The following is a 21367-nucleotide window of genomic DNA, read 5'->3' on the forward strand; positions in this document are numbered from 1 at the left end:
CCACTCCCCACTCTTCCCCCAAGCCTTCTCTCCTTCCCTTCCATCCTCTCCTCTCCCCTCCCCTCCGCTCAATTCCCTCCTGCCCTCTTCTCCACTCCTCTCCTCCTCTTCCCTCGCCTCCCATCCCCTCCTCTCCCCCTCCCCTGCCCTCTCCCCACCCTTCCCCCTAGCCTTCTCCTCTTCTTCCCTCCCCTCCTCTCCTCTCCACCCCGCCACCTCTCGCCTCCCCTCCTCAGCCCTCTCCTCTCCCTCTTGAATCCCAATGGCTGGTTACAACACTTGAAAAGCACCTCATTGGCTGTAACGCGCTTCAGGATGTCCCGGGATCGTGGAGGTTGCTGTATGAAAGAAAGACAAAAAAACAGATAGAAAGATAGAAAGCATGATTATCCAACAAGGTTCGACACCGAGCCACATAAGGAGATATTGGGACAGCTGAACCAGAGCTCGGTCAAAGAGGTAGGTCTTAAGGAGCGTCTTAAAGGAGGAGAGGCGGAGAGGTTTAGGGAGGGAATTCCAGAGCTTAGGGCCCGGGCAGCTGAAGGCACAGCCGCCAATGGTGGAGCGATGGAAATCGGGGATGATCAGGAGGCCAGAAATAGAGGTTACAGAGATGTTGGAGGGTTGTGGGGCTGGAGGAGGTTATAGGGATAGGGAGGGTTGTAGGGGCTGGAGAAGGTTACAGAGATAGGGAGGGTTGTAGGGGCTGGAGGAGGTTACAGAGATAGGGAGGGTTGTAGGGGCTGGAGGAGGTTACAGAGATAGGGAGGGTTGTAGGGGCTGGAGGAGGTTACAGAGATAGGGAGGGTTGTAGGTGCTGGAGGAGGTTACAGAGATAGGGAGGGTTGTAGGTGCTGGAGGAGGTTACAGAGATAGGGAGGGTTGTAGGGGCTGGAGGAGGTTACAGAGATAGGGAGGGTTGTAGGGGCTGGAGAAGGTTACAGAGATAGGGAGGGTTGTAGGGGCTGGAGGAGGTTACAGAGATAGGGAGGGTTGTAGGGGCTGGAGGAGGTTATAGAGAGAGGGAGGGTTGTAGGGGCTGGAGGAGGTTACAGAGATAGGGAGGGTTGTAGGTGCTGGAGGAGGTTACAGAGATAGGGAGGGTTATAGGGGCTGGAGGAGGTTACAGAGATAGGGAGGGTTGTAGGGGCTGGAGGAGGTTACAGAGATAGGGAGGGTTGTAGGTGCTGGAGGAGGTTACAGAGATAGGGAGGGGTGTAGGGGTGGAGGAGGTTACAGAGATAGGGAGGGTTGTAGGGGCTGGAGGAGGTTACAGAGATAGGGAGGGTTGTAGGGGCTGGAGGAGGTTACAGAGATAGGGAGGGTTGTAGGGGCTGGAGGAGGTTACAGAGATAGGGAGGGTTGTAGGTGCTGGAGGAGGTTACAGAGATAGGGAGGGTTGTAGGTGCTGGAGGAGGTTACAGAGATAGGGAGGGTTGTAGGGGCTGGAGGAGGTTACAGAGATAGGGAGGGTTGTAGGGGCTGGAGAAGGTTACAGAGATAGGGAGGGTTGTAGGGGCTGGAGGAGGTTACAGAGATAGGGAGGGTTGTAGGGGCTGGAGGAGGTTATAGAGAGAGGGAGGGTTGTAGGGGCTGGAGGAGGTTACAGAGATAGGGAGGGTTGTAGGTGCTGGAGGAGGTTACAGAGATAGGGAGGGTTATAGGGGCTGGAGGAGGTTACAGAGATAGGGAGGGTTGTAGGGGCTGGAGGAGGTTACAGAGATAGGGAGGGTTGTAGGTGCTGGAGGAGGTTACAGAGATAGGGAGGGTTGTAGGGACTGGAGGAGGTTATAGAGAGAGGGAGGGTTGTAGGGGCTGGAGGAGGTTACAGAGATAGGGAGGGTTGTAGGCTCTGGAGGAGGTTACAGAGATAGGGAGGGTTGTAGGGGCTGGAGGAGGTTACAGAGATAGGGAGGGTTGTAGGGGCGGGAGAAGGTTACAGAGATAGGGAGGGTTGATGGGGCTGGAGGAGGTTACAGAGATAGGGAGGGTTGTAGGGGCTGGAGGAGGTTACAGAGATAGGGAGGGTTGTTGGGGCTGGAGGAGGTTACAGAGATAGGGAGGGTTGTAGGGGCTGGAGGAGGTTACAGAGATAGGGAGGGTTATAGGGGCTGGAGGAGGTTACAGAGATAGGGAGGGTTGTAGGGGCTGGAGGAGGTTACAGAGATAGGGAGGGTTGTAGGTGCTGGAGGAGGTTACAGAGATAGGGAGGGTTGTAGGGGCTGGAGGAGGTTACAGAGATAGGGAGGGTTGTAGGTGCTGGAGGAGGTTACAGAGATAGGGAGGGTTGTAGGGGCTGGAGGAGGTTACAGAGATAGGGAGGGTTGTAGGTGCTGGAGGAGGTTACAGAGATAGGGAGGGTTATAGGGGCTGGAGGAGGTTACAGAGATAGGGAGGGTTGTGGGGGCTGGAGGAGGTTACAGAGATAGGGAGGGTTGTAGGTGCTGGAGGAGGTTACAGCGATAGGGAGGGTTGTAGGGGCTGGAGGAGGTTACAGAGATAGGGAGGGTTGTGGGGGCTGGAGGAGGTTACAGAGATAGGGAGGGTTGTAGGGGCTGGAGGAGGTTACAGCGATAGGGAGGGTTATAGGGCTGAAGGAGGTTACAGGGATAGGGAGCGTTGTTGGGATGGAGGAGGTTACAGAGATAGGGAGGGTTGTAGGGGCTAGAGGAGGTTACAGAGATAGGGAGGGTTGTAGGAGGTTACAGAGATAGCGAGGGTTGTAGGGGCTAGAGGAGGTTACAGAGATAGGGAGGGTTGTAGGGGCTGGAGGAGGTTACAGAGATAGGGAGGGGCAAGGGTATTGAAAATGAGGATGAGGATTTTAAAATCGAGGCATTGCCAGACCTAGAGCCAATGAAGGTCAGCAAGCACAGGGGAGGTGATGGGTGAACGGGACTTGGTGCCAGTTACCCCACCCCTCCCAATCCGATGAGGGGTGTCACTGGACAGGGATCAGGAACAGGAACCCGGGATGATTCACCCCACCTCCCTAACCCAAGGGTCACTGGACAGTGATCAGGAGCAGGAGCTATGCTATAGACAGGGCTAAGCGATCCCACAATGAACGGATCAGATCAAAGCTCTGCAGTCCTGCCACATCCAGTCGTGAATGGTGGTGGACCATTAAACAACTAACGGGAGGAGAAGGCTCCAAGAATATCCCCATCCTCAATGATGGTGGAGCCCAGCACGTGAGTGCAAAAGACAAGGTTGGAGCGTTTGGAACTATCTTCAGCCAGAAGTGCCGAGTGGATGATCCATGTCGGCCTACTCCCGAGGTCCCCACCATCACAGAAGCCAGTCTTCAGCCAATTCAATTCACTCCACCTGATATCAAGAAGCGGCTGACCGTGCTGGATACAGCAAGAGTTTTGGGCCCCGACAACATCCCGGCTATCGTGCTGAAGACTTGTGCTTCAGAACTAGCCGCGCCTCTAACTAAGCTGTTCCAGTACAGCTACAACACTGGCATCTATCCGACAATGTGGAAAACTGTCCAGGTATGTCCTGTCCACAAAAAACAGGACAAATCCAATCCAGCCAATTACGGCCCCATCCGTCTACTCTCAATCATCAGCCAAGTGATGGAAGTTGTCATCGACAGTGCTATCAAGCGGCACCTACTCACCAAAAAACCTGCTCACTGATGCCCAGTTTGGGTTCCGCCAAGACCACTCGGCTCCCTGTTATGTATTGTGTTCTATTGTGTGTTCTCCTCCCACCTGTGGTGGCGCTGTCACAGGAGATAAATGGTTGGGTGTTCTCTGTTAAGTTTTAGCTCTCTTTGTTCGGAACTCAACTGGTGAGCCTCCTTTTCTGCCATCTCCATGGAGACACTAACTTCAATGGCCTTTTCAAGAGTAAGGTTGTCCTCAGTAAGAAGGCGCTTGTGTGTGGCTGAGAGTTCACAAGGTGTCGTCTGAGCCTAAAGGTGCGCGGAACGGCACATGTTACCGTTGTGGGAAAACGGGCCATCACGCTAATGACTGCTGGTGTACGGAGCTGGAATGCCGAAATTGTGGCAAAAAGGGTCACATTGAACGCGCCTGTAGAGGTAAAAAAAGAACAGACAGAGCTGGGAAGCATGGAAGCAAAATGTCTGTATTTGGACAAGAGAGGAAAAAGAGTGTTCATTCAGTGAAGTATGATGGAACAAGCAAAACAGAGGGGAGCGACACCTCTGAGGAGGAAGAGGTGCACATACTGACGGTTGCAGGTGGTTCAAATGGCTACTGGGTGTCACCACTGGTGGAGGGACAATCAGTGCGGATGGAGGTGGACACAGGCGCGGCTGTGTCCCTTGTTTCAGACACTGTCTACAACAAAATGCTAAAGCATCTTACCCTTCAGCCAACAAACATTGTGCTAAAGACGTATACCAGCGAACCTGTGGCCATGAGAGGCGTCATTGAGGTGACAGTTAAATTGAACGGACAGACTGCAAAACTGCCACTATATGTGGTAAAGGGAAATTACCCATCGCTACTGGGACGTGCGTGGCTAGATAAAATCACGCTGGACTGGCCTGCAGTCCGCATGATGTCAAAAGGGGAGTCAGGTCTGACTGCAGTGTTAAACAAACATGCAGAACTCTTCAATGGGAAACTTGGGAGCATGAAAAAGATCAGTGTGAGACTGGACATTAAACCTGACAGCAAGCCGAAGTTTCACAAAGCCCGACCTGTACCCTATGCAATTAGGCCAAAAGTTGAGGCTAACTTGGAGGCCTTAGTCGAGAATGGAGTCCTGGAGCCTGTGAGCGTGAGCAAATGGGCCACACCCATTGTTCCTGTCCTGAAAAAGGATGGATCTGTTCGAATCTGCGGGGATTTTAAAGTGACTATTAACCCGGTGCTGTCTGTGGAGCAGTACCCTCTTCCCCTCATTGATGGTCTTTTTACGGGCCTGGCTGGAGGGCAAAAGTTCAGCAAAATAGACTTATGCCAGGCTTATCTACAAATGCATGTCGATGACAAATCAAAGGAGCTGCTGACAACTGTGACACACAAGGGGCTATACAGGTACTGCCGCCTTCCGTTTGGAATTATGTCGGCCCCTGCTCTATTCCAAAGGGCAATGGATCAGATTTTGAGTGGACTGCCAGGAGTCCAGTGTTACCTGGACGACATCCTTGTCACTGGGACAAATGAGGAGGATCATCTTCTGAACTTGGATGCGACACTACAACGACTGAAAGAGTACGGACTCAGAGTTCGTAAAGACAAATGTGAATTCTTTCAGTCTTCAGTTGAGTACCTGGGGCATGTGATTGACGCTACTGGCCTGCATAAGGCGCCGCCAAAGGTCAAGGCGATCGTGGAGGCCCCAGCACCCCAGAATGTGAGCCAGTTACGTTCATTTCTGGGGCTACTTAACTACTATGGGAAGTTTATTCCAGACTTAGCAACATTGCTGAAGCCGTTACATCAGTTGCTATGTCAAGGCAAAACATGGAAATGGACTGAACTGTGCAACGAAGCTTTCGCCCAAGCAAAGAAAGCATTGCTGAAATCGGAGGTCCTGACACACTTCGACCCAAAGCTACCCGTGCAGCTAGCATGTGATGCATCACCATATGGTGTGGGAGCAGTCATATCCCACATCATGCCTTCGGGTGAAGAGAAACCTATCGCCTTCGCATCACGCACCTTGAACAAGGCCGAGAGTAACTATGCGCAGATCGAGCGCGAGGCCTTGGGAATCGTTTTTGGAATTCGAAAATTTCATCAGTACCTGTTTGGGAAAAGGTTCACACTCCTGACGGACCACCGTCCATTGACTTCAATCTTCGGGCCCCACACCGGAATTCCGTCTCTCGCTGCAAGCAGGATGCAAAGGTGGGCTTTACTGTTGTCAGGACACACATACGACATCAAATATCGCAAATCAGACTTGCACAGCAACGCAGACGGTCTCTCGAGGCTACCCTTGCCTGTTACTCCCCCAGAGCCTCGTCAGATAGACATCTTCTACTTTAGACAAGTGGAGGGAGCACCTGTCACTGCAGTTCAGGTGCGAAGGTACACCCGCAACGATCCAGTCCTGTCTGAGGTAATGGACGATGTCATTCGAGGGAGAGCTATAGGAGATTCTCCTAGTTTGAATCCTTACGTTTCAAAAAGAAATGAGCTCTCCGTGCAGGCAGGTTGTCTTCTTTGGGGACGCCGTGTCATCATTCCGCCACCTCTGAGGGAACCTATACTGCAACAACTTCATACAGGCCACAGTGGGATGGTTCGGATGAAGGAAATGGCAAGAAGCTACTTCTGGTGGCCAGGTCTCGATGGGAATATTGAGGAGAAAGCCAAAACATGTTCCCCATGTCAAAGGGTCCGGAATGTTCCACAGCTGGCAACCCTACACCCCTGGGATTGGCCTGCAGAAGCGTGGCAGCGAGTACATGTGGACTTCACCGGTCCTTTCAAAGAGAAGATGTTTATGGTGGTTGTGGACGCTCGTAGCAAGTGGCTGGAGGTCGCTGTGATGAGGTCTACCACGGCAGAGAAAACAATTGAGAAACTTGGTGAGATGTTCAGCCATTATGGCTCACCGGAACAACTCGTAAGTGACAATGGTCCACAATTGGTATCACAAGAGTTTGCAACCTTCCTGCATGTGAATGGTGTCCAACACATCAGGTCTGCGCCCTATCATCCCTCTACTAACGGCCAGGCAGAAAGGTTTGTGCAAACTTTGAAGCATGCCTTGAAGGCATCGCAAGGTCAGGGCTCAATCCACCAACGTCTGAACAGCTTCCTGTTGTCCTACAGGAACGAGCCGCATGCCACAACCAAAACTTCCCCCGTTTCGCTCATGATGAAGAGGCAGTTGTGGACAAGTTTTGACTTACTCAAACCTCCAAGGGCAGAGCAGGTTGTCCATCGTCAACAACAAGCTCAAGTTGAAAAGAAAGAGAAAAGAGCCAAGGAGAGACGGTTTCACCCGGGAGAGCACGTCCTAGCTCGAAACTACAACACTGGACCAAAATGGGTTCCTGCTACGGTAATCGCGCAGACGGGCCCTGTGTCTTACACGGTTGAGAGTGTCGAGGACGTCGTCTGGAGAAGACACACAGATCAACTGTTGCTAGGAGCAGAGACAGCCACAGAGGCTCCAACGGCTGGTTGGCCTGAACTGTTTCCGGATGATACCGTAAACCAGCATCCTTTGCCACAGTGCTCTTCTCCAACACAGGAAGTCAAAGAGACTGTTCCACCTGTGCAAACTCCTGACTTTCGACTGACACAGGCACCTTCTCCATCCAGGCCTGTGTCAATGCCTACTGCTGTGGAAGCCAGCGATGACCGCCGGTATCCTGCCAGAGAGCGGCGGCCTCCAAGACGCTTGGATCTGTAGGCTTAGTGACTTACCCACAAGACTGGGGCAGAATAAACCCCAGGGTAAAGTCAGGGTTTGAGGCAGTCTACCTCTACCCTAGGTTCGTTGAGTGCATTGAAAGTAACTTACCTGTTGAGGAATAATGTGGACCTTCCATTTAAGAGGGGAGGAAATGTTATGTATTGTGTGTTCTCCTCCCACCTGTGGTGGCGCTGTCACAGCAGATAAATGGTTGGGTGTTCTCTGTTAAGTTTTAGCTCTCTTTGTTTGGAACTTTCCAGAACTTCCTTTCCTTCCAATAAAGCACTTCATGTTTGAATCTAGTTCTGAGTCCTAAATTGTGTCTAGGTAGAAAGGTACCGACACAACACTCCCAACCTCATTACAGCCTTGGTCTAAACATGGACAAAGGAGCTGAATTCCAGAGGTGAGGTGAGAGTGACTGCCCTTGACATCAAGGCAGCATTTGACCGGGTCTGGCATGAAGGAGCCCTAGTAAAACTGAAGTCAATGGGGATCAGGGGGAAAACGCTCCACTGGCTGGAGTCATACCTAGCACAAAGGAAGATGGTTGTGGTGGTTGAAGGTCAATCATCACAGCCCCAGGCCATCGCTGCAGGAGTTCCTCAGGGCAGTGTCCTAGGCCCAACCATCTTCAGCTGCTTCATCAATGACCTTCCCTCCAACATAAGGTCAGAAATGGGGATGTTCGCTGATGACTGCACAGTGTTCAGCGCCATTCACAACTCCACAGATAATGAAGCAGTCCATGCCCGTATGCAACAAGACTTGGACGACGTTCAGGCTTGGGCTGATAAGTGGCAGGTAACATTCGCGCCACACAAGTGCCAGGCAATGACGATCTCCAACAAGCGAGAGGCTAACCACCTCCCCTTGACATTCAACGGCATTACCATCGCCGAATCCCCCACCATCAACATCCTGGGGGCACCATTGATCAGATAAATACTGTGGCAACAAGAGCAGGTCAGAGGCTAGGTATTCTGCGGCGAGTGTCTCACCTCCTGACTCCCCAAAGCTTTTCCACCATCTACAAGGCACAAGTCAGGAGTGTGATGGAATACTCTCCACTTGCCTGGATGAGTGCAGCTCCAACAACACTCAAGAAGCTCGACACTATCTTGGATAAAGCAGCCCGCTGGATTGGCACCCCATCCACCACCTTCAACATTCACTCCCTCCACCACCGGCACACCGTGGCTGCAGTGTGTACTATCTACAAGATGCGCTGCAGCAACTCGCCAAGGCTTCTTCAGCAGCACCTCCCAAACCCGCAACCTCTTCCACCTAGAAGGACAAGGGCAGCAGGCGCATGGGAACACCACTGTTATGTCCGTGAATAATTGAGACACGGACAGCAGGAGTGAACAAAATAAGTCTTTACTGGTGGAAGTCAATAGTGAAACTAAAAACACAGAGGCTCACTAGCGCCTTTTATACAGGGGTGGTCACTGCCGGTACTGCAGTCTGAGACCAGTTATTCTCTTAAAGGTACATGCACAAGTTCCCCTCCAAGTCACACACCTTCCTGACTTGGAAATATATCGGCCGATCCTTCATCGTCGCTGGGTCAAAATCCTGGAACTCCCTCCCTAACAGCGCTGTGAGAGTACCTTCACCACACGGACTGCAGCGGTTCAAGAAGGAAGCTCACCACCACTTTCTCAGGGGCAACTAGGGATGGGCAATAAATGCTGGCCTTGCCAGCGACGCCCTGATCCCGTAAACTAATAGAAAAAAAGGAGCTGGGGTCCAGGCTGATTCACCCACTCCCTCCCTAGGGAACAGGCTGCCCCAGTGTCTGTAACTGGGAGGAGGTGGGTGAGAGGGTTAATCCCCTCCGATAGGGAAAAGGTTTCCCCGGTGTCTGTAACTGGGAGGAGGTGGGTGAGAGGGTTAATCCTCCTCCGATAGGGAACAGGCTGCCCCAGTGTCTGTAACTGCGAGGAGGTGGGTGAGAGGGTTAATCCTCCTCCGATAGGGAACAGGCTGCCCCAGTGTCTGTAACTGCGAGGAGGTGGGTGAGAGGGTTAATCCCCTCCGATAGGGAAAAGGTTTCCCCGGTGTCTGTAACTGGGAGGTGGGTGAGAGGGTTAATCGCCTCTGATAGGGAACAGGCTGCCCGGTGTCTGTAACTGGGAGGAGGTGGGTGAAAGGGTTAATCCCCTCCGATAGGGAGCAGGCTGACCCAGTGTCTGTAACTGTAAGGAGGTGGGTGAGAGGGTTAATCCCCCCCGATAGGGAACAGGCTGCCCCAGTGTCTGTAACTGGGAGGAGGTGGGTGAGAGGGTTAATCCCCCTCCGATAGGGAACAGGCTGCCCGGTGTCTGTAACTGGGAGGAGGTGGGTGAGAGGGTTAATCCCCTCCGATAGGGAACAGGCTGCCCTGCCCGGTGTCTGTAACTGGGAGGAGGTGGGTGAGAGGGTTAATCCCCTCTGATAGGGAACAGGCTGCCCGGTGTCTGTAACTGGGAGGAGGGTGAGAGGGTTCATCCCCTCTGATAGGGAACAGGCTGCCCGGTGTCTGTAACTGTAAGGAGGTGGGTGAGAGGGTTAATCCCCTCCGATAGGGAAAAGGTTTCCCCGGTGTCTGTAACTGGGAGGAGATGGGTGAGAGGGTTAATCCCCTCCGATAGGGAACAGGCTGCCCTGCCCGGTGTCTGTAACTGGGAGGAGGTGGGTGAGAGGGTTCATCCCCCTCCGATAGGGGAACAGGCTGCCCGGTGTCTGTAACTGGGAGGAGGTGGGTGAGAGGGTTAATCCCCTCCGACAGGGAACAGGCTGCCCGGTGTCTGTAACTGGGAGGAGGGCGAGAGGGTTCATCCCCCTCCAATAGGGAACAGGCTGCCCAGTGTCTGTAACTGGGAGGAGGTGGGTGAGAGGGTTAATTCCCTCCGATAGGGAGCAGGCTGTCCCAGTGCCTGTAACTGTAAGGAGGTGGGTGAGAGGGTTAATCCCCTCCGATAGAGAAAAGGTTTCCCTGGTGTCTGTAACTGGGAGGAGGTGGGTGAGAGGGTTAATCCCCTCTGATAGGGAACAGGCTGCCCGATGTCTGTAACTGGGAGGAGGTGGGTGAGAGGGTTCATCCCCCTCCGATGGACACTGGGCAGCCTGTTCCCTATAACTGGGAGGATGTGGGTGAATCTTTGACCCTTGCCACAGTCCCTGTGTCACCTTGAGTTGAAACAACCCTCTGTTTCCTGATCTCTCACAGAATCAAGCCAAGTTTTTATCGAAGTGGTTTAATTAGTTGCGATGTTCTGTGATAGCAGAATAGGGCGATAAGATGATCTCACGTTACGGAGACACCGGCCCTGAAGTTTGCTTCATCATTGCGTGATATTGAGGAGGAGGGCAGAGTAAGGAATCGGGGTGAAGGGGCTCCAGAGAAGGTGGCAACAGAGCAGGAAAGGTCCAGGCTCCATCCTCGGCCTGTGCTGAGTTAGCCTGATCTCACCCATAGGAGAATAGGAACAGGAGGAGGCCATGCAGCCCCTCGAACCTGTTATACAGGAACAGGAGGAGGCCATTCAACCCTTTGAGCAGAGGAACAAGAGGAGCCCATTCAGCCCTTCGAGCCTGTTACACAGGAACAGGAGGAGGCCATTCAGCCCCTCGAACCTGTTATACAGGAACAGGAGGAGGCCATTCAGCCCCTCGAACCTGTTATACAGGAACAGGAGGAGGCCATTCAGCCCCTCGAGCCTGTTACACAGGAATAAGAGGCCGTTCAGCCCCCTCGATCCTGTTACACAGGAACAGGAGGAGGCCATTCAACCCTTTGAGCAGAGGAACAAGAGGAGCCCATTCAGCCCTTCGAGCCTGTTATACAGGAACAGGAGGAGCCCATTCAGCCCTTCGAGCCTGCTCCGCCATTCAATCAGATCATCGATCTCAGTCTTGAAATTTTCAATTGGCCCCCCAGCCTCAACAGCTTTTTGCGGGGGGGGGGGGGAAAGAGTCCAGATTTCCACTACCCTTTGTGTGAAGAAGTGCTTCCTGACATCACCCCTGAACGGCCTGGCTCTAATTTTAAGATTATGCCCCCTTGTTCTGGACTCCCCCCCCCCCCCCCCCCACCAGAGGAAATCATTTCTCTCTATCTATCCTATCAATTCCTTTAATCATCGTAAACACTACAATTCGTTTAATCCTTAATCTTCTATACTCAAGGGAATACAAGTCTAGTCTATGCAACCTGTCCTCATAATTTAACCCTTTTAGCCCCGGTTTCATTCTGGTGAATCTGCGCTGAACCCCCTCCAAGGCCGATATATCGTTCCTGAGGTGCGGAGCCCAGAACTGAACACAGTTACTCCAGATGGGGTCTAACCAGAGCTCTGTACAGTTGTAGCATAACTTCCTGCTCTTTGTATTCCAGCCCTCATGAGATGGAGGCCAACATTCCATTAGCGTCTTTAATTATTTTTTGTACCTGTCCACTAGCTTTTAAATGTAATATATCCACGTTTGCTGATGTTACAAAGCTGGGTGGGAATGTAGGTTGTGAGGAGGATGCAAGGAGGCTTCAATGGGAGATAGACAGGCTAAGTGAGTGGGCAAGAACATGGCAAATGGAATATAATGTGGAGAAATGTGAAGTTATCCACTTTGGTAGGAGAAATAGAAAAGCAGATTACTTTTTAAATGGGGAGAGATTGGGAAATGTTGGAGTTCAGAGGGATCTGGGTGTCCTTGTACACAAATCACTGAACGTTAACATGCAGGTACAGCAAGCAGTTAGGAAAGTAAATGGTATGTTGGCCTTTATTACAAGAGGATTGGAGTATAAGAGTAAAGACGTCTTACTGCAATTATATAGGGCCCTGGTGAGACCACACCTGGGCCTAGAAATTCAGTCGCGTTTGCGCCCACTTAGGGGCGAAAGAGTGGGTTGCGCCGGAAGTTTTTTAGTGCCCGAAATTAAGTTGGTCCCTAACAGCGGCGTTAGCCGGTAGCGCTGCGCCGGCACCGATGACGTCATCGGTGTGCGCAGCGCCCCGGTTCCAACGCGATTCCGTGCCGAAGGCCAAATTCAGTTGCGGCCGCCTCGCCCGCAGACGTTTGAAAAACGGGGCCTTGCAGCTCCGAGAGGCCGGCGCATAAAGGTGGAGGGGCGGCCGGCCGCTTTCCCGGCGGCCGCATGGCCGCACCTCCCTCCCCGGACTCCTGCACCACCCCCCCCGCGGCATTGCTGTCTGACTCCCGCGAGCCCGGCACTTCTCCGTGGTGCCGGGCTCATTTGCCGGGGGAATCCAGCGGCGATCTCACGGCTGCAGGCAGCTCCTCCTTAAGAGCAGGAGGAGGCCTGCAGTACCCCAGCCTGCCGCACCGCATCGGGTGGCGCAGCAGCAGCTGGACGCCTGAAATAGACTTTCATCGCCCCAAGCGAGGCGGCCAAACCCTGCAATAGCGCCCGCCTCCGTCTTGGCCCGTCGCAACTGAATTTCAGGCGGGCGCTACGGGAATCCGGGCGAGCGCTAAATTTCGGGCGCTAAAGACCTGGCGGGGCCTTACTGAATTTCTAGGCCCTGGAGTATTGGGTACAGTTTTGGTTTCCTTACCTAAGGAAGGATATACTTGCCATAGAGGGAGTGCAACGAAGGTTCACCAGACTGGTTCCTGGGATGGGGGGTATTGTCCTATGAGGACAGGTTGAGTAGACTAGGCCTATATTCTCTAGAGTTTAGAAGAATGAGAGGTGATCGCATTGAAACATACAAAATTCTTACAGGGCTTGACAGGGTAGATGCAGGGAGAATGTTTCCCCTGGCTGGGGAGTCTAGAACCAGGGGTCACAGTCTCAGAATAAGGGGTCGGCCATTTAGGACTGAGATGAGGAGAAATGTCTTCACTCAGAGGGTGGTGAATCTTTGGAGTTCTCTACCCAAGAGGGCTGTGGAGGCTCAGTCGTTGAGTATATTCAAAACAGAAGTCGATAGATTTTTGAATATTAAGGGAATTAAGGGATATGGGGACAGTGCGGGAAAGTGGAGATGAGGTAGAAGATCAGCCATGATCTTATTGAATGGCGGAGCAGGCTCGAAGGGCCAAATGGCCGACTCCTGCTCCTATTTCTTATGTTCTTAAGCGATTTGTGTACATGGACCACTAAATCTCTCTGCTCCTGCATAGTTCCTAACTTCTCGCCATTTATAAAATATTATGATCTATCTTTCTTGTGTCCAAAGTGGATGACCTTACACTTTCCCCGCCTTGAAATTGGGGGTGTGCAGTTTATACAGAGGGCTGCGACTAAATGCAGGAAGACATTAATAAACTTGCAGAATGGGCGTGTAATTGGTAAATGAATTTCAATACAGATAAGCATGAGGTGGAACATTTTGGTAGGATGAATAAGGAGGCCACATACTCCTTGGAAAATACGTGTCTAAATGGTGTAGAGGAGCAAAGGGATCTGGGGGTACAGATACACAAATCACTAAAAGTAGCGACGCAGGTTAATAGGGCCATAAAAAAACCAAACAAAGCACTGGTTCATTTCCAGAGGGATAGAATTCAAAAGCAGAGAAGTTATGCTAAACTTGTACTGAACTTTGGTTGGACCACACTTGGAGTACTGCGCACAGCTCTGGTCTCCAGATTATAAACAGGATATGCTGAATCTTTATAAAGCGCTGGTTAGGCCACAACTGGTTCTGGTCACCACGCTTTAGGAAGGGTGTGAAGGTCCCTTGAGAGGGTGCAGAGGAGATTTACCAGAATGGTTCCGGGGATGGGGGATCTTAGCTACAAGGACAGGTTGGAGAAGCTGGATTAGTTTTCATTGGAGCAAAGGAGGTTGAGGGGTGATTTGATCGAGGTGTATAAGATTATGACGGGTTTGGATAGGCTAGACGGGGAAAGGCTGTTCCCACTAGTTGATGGTACAAGGACTAGGGGGCACAGATTTAAAGTTTTGGGCAAGAGATACAGGGGGGGGTGTGAGGAAAAACTTTTTTACGCAGCGAGTGGTGAGGACCTGGAACTCGCTGCCGACGGAAGTGGTGGAAGCGGAGACACTCAATGTTTTCAAGGGGAGACTGGATAGGCACTTGAGGGAAATAAACTTGCAGGGCTCCGGGGATAGAGCGGGGGAATGGGACTGACTGGATTGCTCGACAGAGAGTCGGCACGGACTCGATGGGCTGAAAGGCCTCCTTCTGTGCCATTATGACTATGACTCTATGGTATAGAGGCACTGGAGAGGGTGCAAAAATTATTTACAAGGGTGACACCAGAACTGAGAGGTTCTACCTATCAGGAAAGATTGAACAGGCTCTTTTCTCTAGCAAAGAGAAGACTGAGAGATGACCTGATAGAGGCCTTTAAGAATATGAAAGGGTTTCGATAGGGTAGACGTACTGAAGATGTTTCTACTTATGAACGGGATTAGAGCTCGGGGCCATAACTATAAGATAGTCACTAATATATTCAACGGGCAATTCAGGAGAAACTTCTTCACCCAGAGGGTGGTGAGAATGTGGAGCTCGCTACCACAGGGTGTGGTTGAGGCAAATAGCATCGATGCCTTTAAGGAGAAGCTAGATAAACACACGAGGGAGAAGGGATTAGAAGGATATGCTGACGGGGTGAGATGAAGAGGGGTGGGAGGAGGCTCGTGTGGAGCATAAACACCGGCACGGACCTGTTGGGCCGAATGGCCTGTTCCTGTGCGGTAAATAATAATTCTATGTAACTGCATCTGCCACAGTTTTGCCCACTCATTCAATCTATCAATGTCCCTTTGCAACTTTCTGCTCCCATCTGCAATACTTACTGTGTCACTTAACTCAGCAAACTTAGATATACGGCACTCTCTATTCCTTCATCTGAGTTATTTATAAATATTGTGGAAGGCTGTGGCCCCAATACAGATCACTGGGGGCAGCACTAGTCACATCCTGCCAATTTGGAACACAGACCCATTATCCCTACTCCCCGTCTCCGACCTCCTAACCAGTTCCCTATCCATGTCAATAGCTTGCCTCCAATTCCATGCGCTCTGATTTTGGTAGTAATCCCGTGTGTGCATATTCGACTGTGGGAGGAGGCGCCCCAGTCTATTTCCCCCTGACTCTGTCCTCATCAACGTCCACACACGTTCCTGCTCTGTGTGTGTTTGTGTGTGGCCCTCAGTACCACGCACTGGGTGTGAGATCAGGCTAACTCAGCACAGGCCGGGGATGGAGCCTGGGCCTTTCCTGCCGTGTGTGTGTGTGGGGCTCAGTACCACACCGGGTGTGAGATCAGGCTAACTCAGCACAGGCCGGGAATGGAGCCTGGGCCTCTCCTGCTCTGTGTGTGTGTGGGGCTCAGTACCACACCGGGTGTGAGATCAGGCTAACACAGCACAGGCCGGGAATGGAGCCTGGGCCTCTCCTGCTCTGTGTGTGTGTGTGGGGCTCAGTACCACACCGGGTGTGAGATCAGGCTAACTCAGCACAGGCCGGGAATGGAGCCTGGGCCTCTCCTGCTCTGTGTGTGTGTGGGGCTCAGTACCACACCGGGTGTGAGATCAGGCTAACACAGCACAGGCCGGGGATGGAGCCTGGGCCTTTCCTGCTCTGTGTCTGTGTGTGGGGCTCAGTACCACACCGGGTGTGAGATCAGGCTAACACAGCACAGGCCGGGGATGGAGCCTGGGCCTATCAGAAGAACATAAGAAATAGGAGCAGGAGTCGGCCATTTGGCCCCTCGAGCCTGCTCCGCCATTCAATGAGATCATGGCTGATCTTCTACCTCATCTCCATTTCCTGCACTATCCCCATATCACTTGATTCCCTTAATATTCAAAAATCTATCGCTCTCTGTCTTGAATATACTCATCGACTGAGCCTCCACAGCCCTCTGGGGTAGAGAATTCCACAGGTTCACCACCCTCTGAGTGAAGAAATTCCTCCTCATCTCAGTCCTAAATGGCCGGCCCCTTATTCTGAGACAGTGACCTCTGGTTCTAGACTCCCCAGCCAGGGGGAAACAGCTTCTCAGCATCTACCCTGTTAAGCCCTGTAAGAATTTTACATGTTTCAATGAGATCATCTCTCATTCTTCTAACCTCTGGGGAGTATAGGCCCATTCCACTCAATCTCTCCTCATAGGACCGCCCTCATACGTCATTCCTGCCTTCCTGGGATGGCAGGAATGATGTATGAGGAGAGATTGGGTCGATTGGGCTTATATTCGCTGGAGTTTAGAAGAATGAGAGGGGATCTCATTGAAACTTATAAAATTCTGACAGGACTAGATGCAGGAAGGATGTTCCCGATGGTGGGGGAGTCCAGAACCAGGGGTCACAGTCTAAAGATAAGGGGTAAGCCATTTAGGACTGAGATGAGGAGGCATTTCTTCACCCAGAGAGTGGTGAACCTGTGGAATTCTCTACCACAAAAGGCAGTGGAGGCCAATTCATTAAATATATTCAAGAAGGAGTTAGATAGATTTCTTAAGGCTAAAGGGATCAAGGGATATGGGGAGATGGCCTACTCCTGCTCCTATCTTCTATGTTTCTGTTATCCCAGGAATCAGTCTAGTGAACCTTCGTTGCACTGGCTCTTAGGCACGTATATCCTTCCTTAGATAAGGAGGCCAAAACTTTGCACAGTACTCCAGGTGCGGTCTCACCAAGGCCCTATATAATTGCAATAAGACTTCTTTACTCTTATGCATCCACCCCTTTGTAATAAAGGCTTTCCTGCTCTGTGTGTGGGGATCAGTATCCACACCGGGGGTGAGATCAGGCTAACCGGATTTAAAGAGAGAGAGAGAGAGAGGGAGATTTCTCTACTCACCTCGGTGGGCTGGGGTTCGTGGCTCATCTCGCCCTCCAATGCCTCCATCCCATGTCTCGTTCACTCTGCACTGCCTGCGTGAGCTGTGAAGCACACAGAACGAGGGAGGGACGGAGGAGAGAGCGAGAGAGAGAGAGATAGGGAGAGAGGGAAGGTGACCCCCAGAGATGGAAGCTTAGTTGAGTCGTTCTGTCATCAGTCTATGATTATTTCGCTCCGAGATACTTTTTAATATCTACCTGACCTAGCAGAGAGTGAAGGTTCCGTCTCCAAAGTACCTTTAACTCTCAACTCTCCGACTCTACTCGAATCTCCACCTGTGAGCCCCCGGGGGTGGGGGAAGAGGGCTGGCAAGCTATTCGATTGCGGGAGGAAGCATCACCGCCCAGCAACACCACCCCTCCCGATCCAGACCTCACTAGGCACCCACACACTTGCCCAGTACGGGGGTCACAGGACAGGGATCAGGGGCAGGATTCAACCCCTCCCTAACTCACTGGCACTGGGGGCGATTGTGTCCCCTACACCCCCATTTCCCATCTAGCTCAGCACAGGCCGGAGACGGAGCCTGGGCCTTTCCTACTCTGTGTGTGTGGGAGCTCTGTAACACACACCAGGTGCGAGATCAACTAACGCAGCACAGGCCGGGGGAGGGAGAGAGAGAGAGAGAGAGAGAGAGACAGACAGAGAGAGAGAGAGAGAGACAGAGAGAGAGACAGAGAGAGAGACAGAGAGAGAGACAGAGAGAGAGACAGAGAGAGGCAGAGTGAGAGAGAGATAGAGATAGACAGAGAGAGAGAGACAGAGACAGTGAGAGAGAGAGACAGAGAGAGAGACAGAGAGAGAGACAGAGAGAGAGAGACAGAGAGACAGAGAGAGAGAGAGAGAGAGAGAGAGAGATAGAAATAGACAGAGACAGTGAGAGAAAGAGAGACAGAGACAGTGAGAGAGAGAGACAGAGAGAGACAGAGAGAGAGGGAGAGAGAGACACACACACACAGACAGAATGGAGGGAGTGAGTGGTGATGGGGGGATGTTGGGATGAAGAGACAGATGGAGGGAGGCGGGGGGGGGGAAGAGGGAGGGAGGGAGTAAGGGAGAGAGAGAGGGAGGAACGAGGGGTCTGGACAGGGAGCGAGGGAGGGCACAAGCCTGGTGATGTCTTATTTTAAGTCAAATCGAACTCTTTTGAATCATTGCTTCTTTAACTTTGCATCGAAGGAGTTCTGAAGCATGTGGGTTCTGACTGCACCTCCCCAAGACTTCTCCAAACAGTGAATAACCCCGTATATCGATCTGCCAAGTTGCAATGCTGAATGTAAAAACATCATAGAATCATAGAAGCTTACAGCACAGAAGGAGGCCATTCGGCCCATCATGTCCGTGCCGGCGAACAAAGAGCTATCGACCCTAATCCCACTTTCCAGCTCTTTGTCCGTAGCCCTTGTAGGTTACGGCACTTCAAGTGCATATCCAAGTACTTTTTAAATGTGATGAGGGTCTCTGCCTCGACCACCCTGTCAGGCAGTGAGTTCCAGACCCCCACCACCCTCTGGGTGAAGACATTTCTCCTCAAATCCCCTCTAAACCTCCGACCAATTACTTTAAATCTGTGCCCCCTGGTTACTGACCCTTCTGCTAAGGGAAATAGGTCCTTCCTATCCGCTCTATCTAGGCCCCTCATAATATTATACACCTCAATAAGGTCTCCCCTCAGCCTCCTCTGTTCCGAAGAAAACAACCCCAGCCTATCCAATCTTTCCTCATAGCTAAAATTCCCCAGCCCAGGCAACACCCTGGTAAATCTCCTCTGCACCCCCTCTAGTGCAATCACATCCTTCCTGTAATGTGACCAGAACTGCACACAGTATTCTAGCTGTGGCCTAACTAGTGTTTTATACAGTTCTAGCATAACCGCCCTGCTCTAATATTCTGTGCCTCGGCTAATAAAGGAAAGTATCCTGTGTGCCTTCTTAACCACCTTATCTACCTGTCCTGCTACCCTCAGGGATCTGTGGACATGCACTCCAAGGTCCCTCTGTTCCACTGCCCTTTCAGGCAGTGCATTCCAGATCACAACAACTCACAGCATAAAAGCATTTCTCCTCATCTCCCCCTCTGATTCTTTTGCCAGTTACCTTCAATCAGTGTCCTCTGGTTACTGACCCTCCTGCCACTGGAAAGAGTTTGTCCCTATCTACTCTATCAAAACCCTTCATAACTTTGAACATCTCGAGTAAATCTCCCCTTAACCTTCTCTGCTCTAAGGAGAACAACCCCAGCTTCTCCAGTCACAGTGTCAACTGTGGCTCACTTGGTAGCACACTCGCCTCTGAGTCAGAAGGTTGTGGGTTCAAATCCCGCTCCAGGGGCTCGAGCACATAAAGCTAGGCTGACAGTCCAGTGCAGTGCTGGGGGAGTGCTGCACTGTCGGAGGTGCTGTCTTTTGGATGAGATGTTAAACCGAGACCCCGTCCGCTCTCTCAGGTGGACGTAAAAGATCCCATGGCACTACTTTGTAGAAGAGCAGGGGAGTTATCCCCGGTGTCCTGGCCAATACATATCCCTCAACCAACATAACAAAAACAGATTATCTGGTCATTATCACATTGCTGTTTGTGGGAGCTTGCTGTGCGCAAATTGGCTGCCGCGTTTCCCACATTACAACAGTGACTCCACTTCAAAAGTACTTCATTGGCTGTAAAGCACTTTTGAGACGTCCGGTGGTCGTGAAAGGCGCTATATAAATGCAAATATATTCTCCACGTAACTGAAGCCCTTCATCCCTGGTATACCTCCTGTGTACCCTCTCCTAAAGTGTTGCGCTCAGAATTGTACACAATACTCCTGCTGAGGCCTAACAAGTGATTTGTAAAAGTTTAGCTTGACTTCCTTGTTTTTATATTTAATGGGCTCGAATTTCCAAGCCCCGTGGAGGCGGGTTTGGAGGCGGGAGTGGGGGGGAAAATTGCAGAATCGGGGGGGGGGGGGGCACGAACCCTTCCCGCCCCCCAACCCGCCTCCATGCCCATTTCCCAGGAGGCGGGTACCCGACCTGTGCTGGGAGCCGCCTCCCCGAGGCAGGAAGGGGATTACTGCCAATTAACTGTAGTTAACAGGCAGTTTTTGGCCTAATCCCTATTTTTAGCCCTGAAGTGTGGGCTTCCCGACAGCTCCAAACCACGCCAAGTTAGCGAGGCGGACCGTCGGGCTGAAGGGCTTGGAGGGTTCGAGATGTCCGGTGTTCAGGTGAGTGATGGGTGCATGAGTGCAGAGCTAAGTGTGTTTGGTGTGTGTAAAGTGTTTAAAGAAGTTTTACTTACCTTTTCTTACTAATGCAGCCTTCCTTCCTTCAGGTCTCGGGAGTCCCTCATCTCACCGGCACGGAAAGCAGAATGGCCGCGATCTGTCAAAATCTGCAGCATTCTGCTTTCTGTTCTGGAGAGATTTCTAACTGAGTCTGTGGGGAAGGACTCAAGTTAGAAGTCAGATTGTCAGTGTTTGACAGCTTCACAGAGCTGTCAAACGCTAATATTTCATCTGTCAAAGGCTCTTGACAGATGAAATGTCAATCCCCGACGTCACCTGTAACCGGGTGTCCCTTAATTGGCCTGCTGAGCCCGCTGGGCGGGCTCAACAAGGTCAATTAAGGAAAAATCGTGTGGGTTGGCCACAAATCTACAGAGGCGGGACAACAACCCAAAAAGTGGGAGTCCTGCCTCAATCACATCCCCATTGGCAAAATCCAGCCCAATGTCTACTAACGAAGCCAAGTATCCCATATGCTTTCTTAACCGCCTTCTCAACGTGTCCTGCCACCTTCAAAAATTAGTGAATATGCACCCCTGGGTCCCTCTGCTCTTGCACCCCCCCTCAAAATAGTACCATTTAGATCTCCATGCTGTCTCTCCCAAACTTCACACCATAGTGGTTAGCACTGTTGCCTCACAGCGCCAGGGACCCGGGTTCGAATCCGGCCTCGGGTGACTGTCTGTGTGGAGTTTGCACATTCTCCCCGTGTTTGCGTGGGTTTTCTCCGGGTGCTCCGGTTTCCTCCCACAGTCCAAAGATGTGCGGGTTAGGTTGATTGGCTATGATAAATTGACCCTTAGTGTTAGGGGGATTAAATACGTGGGGTTACAGGGATAGGGTGGGATATGTGTCGGTGTAGGGGTTACGGGGATCGGGTGGGATATGTGTCGGTGCAGGCTCGA

The 21367-nt window shown here is 51.8% G+C and overlaps 1 protein-coding gene across 1 annotated transcript in view; it reads right to left on the bottom strand.

Annotated features, from left to right (window-relative positions):
* Positions 1–234: 234 nt before the first annotated feature.
* Positions 235–21367, bottom strand: part of LOC147091408 (caspase-2-like) — a 129469-nt gene continuing 108336 nt past the window's right edge. Inside the window, 1 exon segment of the mRNA XM_085976590.1 lies at positions 235–338. The gene's annotated coding sequence lies outside the window, so the exon portion shown is untranslated.

This window comes from Somniosus microcephalus, unplaced genomic scaffold, assembly GCF_052327205.1.
Source record: "Somniosus microcephalus isolate GS21.2 unplaced genomic scaffold, FLI_Smic_1.0 unresolved_chr3, whole genome shotgun sequence".
Taxonomy (NCBI): domain Eukaryota; kingdom Metazoa; phylum Chordata; class Chondrichthyes; order Squaliformes; family Somniosidae; genus Somniosus; species Somniosus microcephalus.